This window comes from Cebus imitator, unplaced genomic scaffold, assembly GCF_001604975.1.
Source record: "Cebus imitator isolate Cc_AM_T3 unplaced genomic scaffold, Cebus_imitator-1.0 Scaffold260, whole genome shotgun sequence".
Taxonomy (NCBI): Eukaryota; Metazoa; Chordata; class Mammalia; order Primates; family Cebidae; genus Cebus; species Cebus imitator.
This window is the reverse complement of record NW_016107575.1, coordinates 347,775-356,102: the sequence shown is the minus strand read 5'-3', so window position 1 is coordinate 356,102 and position 8,328 is coordinate 347,775.

Sequence of the window (8,328 nt, the reverse complement as noted above, 5' to 3'; positions counted from 1 at the left end):
TCACCATGTTGACCAGGATGGTCTCGATCTCTTGACCTCGTGATCCACCCACCTCGGCCTCCCAAAGTGCTGGGATTACAGGCTTGAGCCACCGCACCTGGCCTGTTCTAATCTTTAACTCTACTTTCTGATACTCACATGTGAGTTAGTTGATATGAATCAGAATAACCAAGGCCATAAGCTCAGATACTTAGTTCAAATTCCTTAGCAAAACCAATAGGACCCTGGCGAGGGTCGGGGAATTATTTAACCCTGCGTCTAAGTTCTACCTTAGACCATGGTTGATAAACTAAAGCAGGCTCCCCTCTACCAGATGCTGGATGTTCATGAAATGGAGTCAAAAAAGTGGGAGCGGGTGTAAGGGGAGGAGAAGGAAGAGAAGGTCAGTCTGGGCAAGGTAGTTCTGTTAAGGAGGCATAGAAAGAAGAGGGAGCAGAAGGAGGAGAAGCAGCAGTTTCAGCAGCTTTTCTGAATTAACAGTTTTAGAGAGCTTTTCATTCTCTTTCTATAGGAAAAGAACTGTGTCACAGCCTCTTTTGCATGCTTCTCTGTAGCGTTGGAAATAACTCTCCCAATTATATTGTTTAATTCTAGAGCTGGCGTTTTCTAATTGTGCATGTGAGCAAACTAACTTAGGCATTTCACAAGTACCTCACTTTGGCCATTGTAATTCAGGATCTTCTTGGCTCAAGCAAGACAATTTTTCCAAATATTGACAGGAGGTAGCTGGAGGCATTGGCTCACACCTGTAATCCCAGCGCTTTGGAAGGCTAAGACAGAAGGATCACTTGAGCTCAGGAGTTTGAGACAAGCCTGGATGACACAGTAAGACCAAAAATTCATAAAAGAAAAAACTCAAAAAATTAGCCTGGCATGTGGGTGTGCCTCTTGTGCCATCCACTTGCATCGGGAGGCTGAGGTGGGAGGATTGCTTGAGCCCCAGAGATGGAGGTTGCAGTAAGCTGAGATAGCACCACTGTGCTCCAGTCTGACAGAGCGAGACCCTGTCTCATAAAACGTACCGACACGCATATATACATACGTATCAATGTATGTAGGTTATGTATAGACAGGAGGTGGCACCATAAGTCTTGTACATAAATTCAGCTGGAGTTTCTAAAAGGGGGTCTTCCCTTAAAGAGGATTTCGTTTTAGATGAACAGTTGTTCGTAATTTGTATCCTCTTTTAAATTGACCAAAGATTGAAAGAGAAAGATGTTTTGGGTCTAGTGTGCTATTTAATAGTGATTACTTCTCAAGGTTTCACCCACAAGTCACCTCTCCCCTCTTATGTGTCCCAATGAAACCCAGAAATTTCTGGGGGTTTAAAGGACTGGGAGCCCAACCTGTTATGTGTGCCCATTAGGTTATGAAGATTTCCCTGTATATTGTTCTTTGGGATTTCCCTAGAAAAATTACACATCTGAAGCCGTGAACTCCGACATTCCTACATGACCTCCATCACCTAAGGTGCTTTTCTTCTGGGAGGACCAAGGTCTTTTATATTTGGGACTTATGTCCTCATACGAACCCTCAAGAAGAAAACTTAAATGTCAGTTTTAACTGAGCTCCAAAACCTGGGTCACCAACCTGGGTCCAGTTTAAGACCACAATCAAATTTTTTTTTTTTTTTTTTTTGAGTCAGAGAGTCTCACTCAGTTACCCAGACTGGAGTGCAGTGGCACGATCTGGGCTCGCTGCAACCTCCATCTCCCAAATTCAAGTGATTCTCCTGTCTCAGCCTTCCAAGTGGCTGGGATTACAGGCGCACCCCACCATGCCGAGCTAATTTTTGTTGTTTTAGAAGAGATGGGTTTTTGCCATGTTGGCCAGGCTGGTCTTGAGCTCCTGGCCTCAAGCGATCTGCCTGCATCAGTCTCCCAAGTGCTGGGATTACAAGTGTGAGCCACTGGGCCCAGCCGAAAATCACAAATTTACCTGAAGCCATAAACATTCACTTTCTCTTTTCAGGGAGGAACCAATTTTGTTCTCTGACCAAATTTGAATGACAGAAAGGGCCATACAAAGTCTTGCAAGTAGTTCAACAAACAAACCTTAACCTCAAAGAAAACTGAACGTCATAAATCTGTGAAAGGCAAAACAAGCAAACAAAACTTCTAACTTAAAGTAGAGCGTCAATTCCAGCTCTGTGCAGCATAGAACTGGATGGCTTGCATGAAGTCTGAATCTCAGTCAAAGTCAGGGAGATTCAAAGCCTGAGAGTAGTCTTGCCAGGGACCACTGCCAGTTCCAATGAGGTGGGATGAGCCAAAGCTGCTCCTGCAGACACCAAAGCTCCGAATGTCAGCAAAGAGGCACAGATCTCAGGAGGCCCGCTTAAAGTCTCTGGGTTATCAAAATATCAATCTAATATAATCAAATGGCTCAGCATCCAGTTAAAAGAGCTTATTCAAGTGCAAAGTGTGAGAACAGCCATCGGGTAAACACAGACACCAAAGAAATAATAGTAATCAGTGTTCCCCGATGTAGGGAAAGGTGAGGGGGGTTTATGTAGGGAGCCACAGGTGTGCTGTACAGAATAACAGTGTTTTCTATATAAAGCTAGTATACACGGAAGTTTTAATTCACTACCATTGATTACACTCGAAGGCGGTTGTTTAATATTCTGTTGTAAAGAGGTAACAATCACAAGAGTCTTCATCTCCAACGTCATTTAGCCTAGGTTTGAATAAAGAATGGAGAGCCTGGTTAATGTATAACATCAACAAAAAGGTCAGGAAGCAACAGTCATACACCAGAGAAGAAAAACAGCCAGGCTATGTGACTTGGTTCCCAGGGCTTGACTCTTCCCTTTGGCATAATAAATTTGGAAGGTCCTGAAATTTTCTTTCTTTTTTTTTTTTTCACAGTAACAAGTTGGACAAACTGAGGTAATTCTCCAAACTGAACGTAAGTAATTGTGGCGTTATTGAGTTACATTACATACCCTCCTGAATAACTAGCCTATGGAGATTCAAGTATACCACGAATTCATGGAAAGCAGGGTTTTTTTTGTTTGTTTGTTTTTGTTTTTTGTTTTTTTTTTAAGACAGGGTTTTGCTCTGTTGCCAGGCTGGAGTGCAGCGGCACAATCTCAGCTCACTACAGTCTCCACCTCCCGGGTTCAAGCAATTCTCCTGCCTCAGCCTCCCAAGTAGCTGGAACTACAGGCACACATCACCACACCCAGCTAATTTTTTATATTTTTAGTAGAGGTGGGATTTCACCATGTTGGCCAGGCTGGTCTGGACCTCCTGGCCTCAAGCAATCTGCTTGCCTTGGCCTCCCAAAGTGCTGGCATTACAAGCATGAGCCATCATGCCTGGCCTGGCAGGTATGATTTCTTAGATTCTTTTGCATAATCTTCATTCTTTGGCAACCCACCACCACACCCTGCCCCGCTTCCCCGTCACCCCCCTGCAATCACCTGGTGAGTAAATGAGTGAGTAGACATCTTAATTCACTGATTATATATGTATTTTTATATATATAGAAAAACATCAATATACAGAGACACATAGAGACAGCTACATATATAGATTGCAGAGAAGCACTAATTCACCCTTTTGGTTCCACATTTCAGAATTATCCCTATATTTGGTGGAATTTAAGACAAAAATTACTTTTAGCTCCCCTTTACAGCAGAATGTTCTTGTAGGGGAGTGAAAAATGACTTCCCTCTACTCTTCTAAGTTCCTTGGCTGAGCTCTGAATTAAATTGACATAAGACAGATTTACAGGAGGAAATCCATTTTTAATTATGTACATACCCATGCGAGTCCCACAAAATATGAGATTCAAAGAAGGGTCAGATGCTTGAAGCTCATATCGCACCCTGAGCTACAGAAGGGAATAGAGGCTTTGGGCTTCTGGGTGGGGGGTGGTGACACCAGTTATGGGAATATAAGGGGAGGAAGTGTATGGTGAACAAAGGTTGTCTTGTTATGCAAATAAAAAGCCTCCTAAGTAAGAAAGGTTCTCTTGGAGCAGCCCTCAGAAGAAGAGGTGACTGTCTAGGCATGGTGTCAACCTCCAGCCTCCCCTTCTGTGATCCAAGTTAATCTTCCCTGGTTGATAAGGTTCCAGGGGAGGGGATTCTTGATAACTGAGTTCCTTTTGGAGGATCCCTTGGTCTGTCTTAGGCAGATAAGCAGAGCTCAGAGAAAGCCTCTGCCTGCATCTACTGTTCCCGAAGTGTCATCAGTTCAAAGTAATCAGCATGTCAAAGCATCATATTTTGGGGTGGCATTTCAGAACTCCCATTGTACATTTTTGGTGATAGCTTGATAGATTATTTAAATTACCATAAAACCCACACTTTTGCCGGGCGCGGTGGCTCACGCCTGTAATCCCAACACTTTGGGAAGCGGAGGAGGGCAGATCACGAGTTCAAGAGATTGAGACCATCCTGGCTAACATAATGAAACCCCATCTCTACTAAAATACAAAAAAATTTGCTGGGCATGGTGGTACACACCTGTAGTCCCAGCTACTTGGGAGACTGAGGCAGGAGAATTGCTTGAACCCAGGAAGCGGAGGTTGCAGTGAGCTGAGATAGCTCCACTGCACTCCAGCCTGGCACCTGGTGGCAGAGCAAGACTGTCTCAAAAAAGAAAAAACAAAAACCCCCCACACTTTTAAAGTTTGAGTGGCTTTTAATATATTCACAGTGTGGATCCATTATCACTATCGAATTCAAGGACACTGTTATCACTCCAGAAAGAAACCCCACGCCCGTCAGCAATCACTTGCTTTTTTCTCCTCTCCTCCCAGCCTCTGGCAACTACTAATCTTTTTTGTCATTGTAGATTTGTCTATTCTGGACATTTTATATAAATGAAATCATATAAATGGAGGTCCATATATCATACAGCTAAATGTTGGAAAATTTTAAATCAGCTTAGCAAACTGTTAAATAAAATGTTTTTTCCTCCTTCCTTGACAAATATACTATTATGAAGAAGGTCAGGCTCCAATTTAGAATTCTCAGACTTCTCAAAATCCTGTTGTGGATGTGGCAATGCAGAGACATCCAGCCCCAGCCCTCAGCCCGCAGCCCACCTCTTTTCACTCTAGGTTCTGTCCCACACCATGTAGGGCTTTGTGCATATGCGTGGACACCCAGCCCACAAACTCAAGCTGTAGTCACCCAACTCACCAGTGATCTGTCATTTTCTGATAGACCTAAAGGGAGGACTGACCCAAGGAAGAGACCCATCTAGGTATGGAAACAGGCTTGGGGTTGCATTAACAGGGAATTCAGAGTTTTGGGCACCACAGAATGGTTAGGAGAGATACAGGGACCCCTTAGCTCCATGGACATTTCATACCTGGTTTAGGGTGTGGCCACAGCACAGACCCCAGAGCAGGGGCTCCTTCTGCCAGGGCCTAAAGCACTGATGATACTATAAACAACCCTGCTGAATTGCCTAAATCAATTGATATGACCACTGACTTCCAACAGTTGGATATAGCTTTAAATCTCTAAATCCTGGTAGAGACTGAACTGTAGCTGTAGTTACGAAGAGCAGAATATGACACTGAGTGTACTTGAGAAGAAGCTATTATTCCTAAGTAAGCTCTAAGAATCACATAGGTATTATGAAACACATAATAACATAGGCACACAAAACCTGGTCGCATAGGTAACAGTCAAACTTGGAACTTGCAGCTTCATTACAGTTGTAACACAGCAGTGGATTCTGAGGGACTGTAAAACATAATCCAGGTTTTGATGATCGTAGGAGTATATAAATTTGTTAAAAAGCATTGAACAGGCCAGGCACGGTGGCTCACACCTGTAATCCCAGCACTTTGGGAGGCCAAGGTGGGTGGAACACAAGGTCAGGAGTTAGAGACCAGCCTGAGCAACATGGTGAAACCCTGTCCCTACTAAAAATATAAAAATTAGCCAGACATGGTGGCATGTGCCTCTAATCCCAGCCACTCAGAAGGCTGAGGTAGGAGAATAGCTTTAACCTAGGAGGTGGAGGTTGCAGTGAGCTGAGATTGTGCTACTGCACTTCAGCTTGGGCAATAGAGCAAGACCCCATCTCAAAAAAAAGCACTGAATTGTACACTTTGAATAGGTGAATTACACAGTACTGTAAACAAACAATATAATTCTACTCCTCCTCTCAGCCAAGGGTATTCCAAAGTTAACCTGAAAAACTAGTTCAGGCCATGATAGGAAGGGGGAGCTGGACATACCTCCTTATACCCTCCTCACTTTTGGAATTACTGATATAATAGACTCTTTAAATCTGATAAGAAACATTTATTGGCTGGGTGCAGAGGCTCATATCTGTAATCCCAGCACTTTGGGAGGCCGAGGCAGGCGGATCACGAGGTCAAGAGAACACCATCCTAACTACCACGGTGAAACCCATCTCTAGTAAAAATACAAAAAATTAGCTGGGTGTGGTGGTGGGTGCCTGTAGTCCCAGCTACTTAGGAAGCTGAGGCAGGAGAATTGCTTGAATCAGGGAGGTGGAGGTTGCAGTGAGCTAAGATCATGCCACTGCACTCCAGCCTGGGTGACACAGTGAGACTCTGTCAAAAGAAGGAAAGAAAGAAAAAAAGAAAGAAAGAAGGAAAGAAGGAAAAGGAAAGAAGGAAAGAAAAGGAAGGAGAAAGAAAGGAAAGAAAAGGAAGGAAGGAAGGAAAGAAAGAAAGGAAGATTGATATATTATCTATTCTCTCTGAAGTCTGCTACCTGGAGGCTTCATATGCATGATAAAACCTTGGTCTCCACAACCCTTATTGTAAACCAGACATTCCTTTCTATTGATAATAACTCTTTTGGCCGGGCATGGTGGCTCACGCCTGTAATCCAAGCACTTTGGAGGCTAAGGCAGGCGGATCACCTGAGGTCGGGAGTTCAAGACCAGCCTGACCAACATGGTGAAACCCCATCTTAAAAATAAATAAATAAATAAATAAAATAACTTTTTCAACCAATTGTCAATCAGAAAATCTTTGAATTCACCTATGACTTGGAAGCCCCTACTTCTAATTGTCCCACCTTTCCAGACCCAACCAATGTACCTCTTACATGTATTGATTGATACCGTGTGTCTCCCTAAAATGTAGAAAACCAAGTTGTGTCCTGCCCGCCTTGGGCACAATGTTCTCAGGATCTCCCGAGGGCTGTGTTGCAGGCCATTGGTCACTCATATTTGGCTCAGAATAAATCTCTTCAACTATTTTACCTCTTTTTGACTAGTTCGACTCTTTTTATCCAGAGTAAGTAAATTGTATCTCGCTAAATCTGGTTTTGTTTGTTATTTTATTTTATTTTTTATTTTTTTATTGTGCTTTAGGTTCTGGGGTACATGTGCAGATCATGCAGGATTGTGGCATAGGCACATATATGGCAATGTGCTTTGCTGCCTCCATCCCTCCATCACCTGTATCTGACATTTCTTTTAAAGATAATCCAGCCCAGAGTTTAGAGTGCTGCTCTGGAGTCTCTGTTTCTCTAATTCAGCCCTGATACACAGTGATACTGACCCTAGGTCCTTAGAAACCACTGTAAAAATGACATCCCTGTCATTCACAGGGCCATGAGTTGTTGAGGGAGTGCCAAGGCACTAAATTTTGGCATTTCCTGCTAGGGGTTGATTTTCCTTAAGGAAAAAAAATCTCATGGAAGGAAGAATCCTCCACTCTCTGCTGCAGAGCCACAGTCATATTCGTTGGCTCTGTTTGAGGGCTGTCCATTTTTTCTTTTTTTGTTTCCTAGGTTTACAAATATTCTGCCTTACCAACAAAAGAATGTTTTGTTTTTTCTTAATAGCGATTGTTCCCTCTGGAAAAAAAGAAGGCTTTAAAAACCATATTTTGACTGGGTGCAATGGCTTACACCTGTAAGCCAAGCACTTTAAGAGGCCAGAGGTGGCAAGATTGCTTGAGCTCAGGAGTTCAAGACCAGGCTGGGCAACATAGTGAGACCCCAGCTCTACAAAAAATAAAAAATTAGCTGGGTGCAGTGGTGTGCACCTATAGTCCTAGCTACTCTGGAGGCTGAGGTGGGAGGATCCCTAAGCCCAGGACTAGGCAGCAGAGAACTATGATCCCACCACTACACTCCAGCCTGGATGACAGAGCAAGCCCCTGTTTCAAAAATAAAAACCAAATTTTATTCTGCTCCCTCTTAGTGAACTGTATAAAATCACGGAGAGAGGATTACTGATGGCTTGTTCTCAGCAAGAACAAGAATGACTCCTGGATCGGCCGGGCGTGGTGGCTCAAGCCTGTAATCCCAGCACTTTGGGAGGCCGAGGCGGGTGGATCACGAGGTCAAGAGATCGAGACCATCCTGGTCAA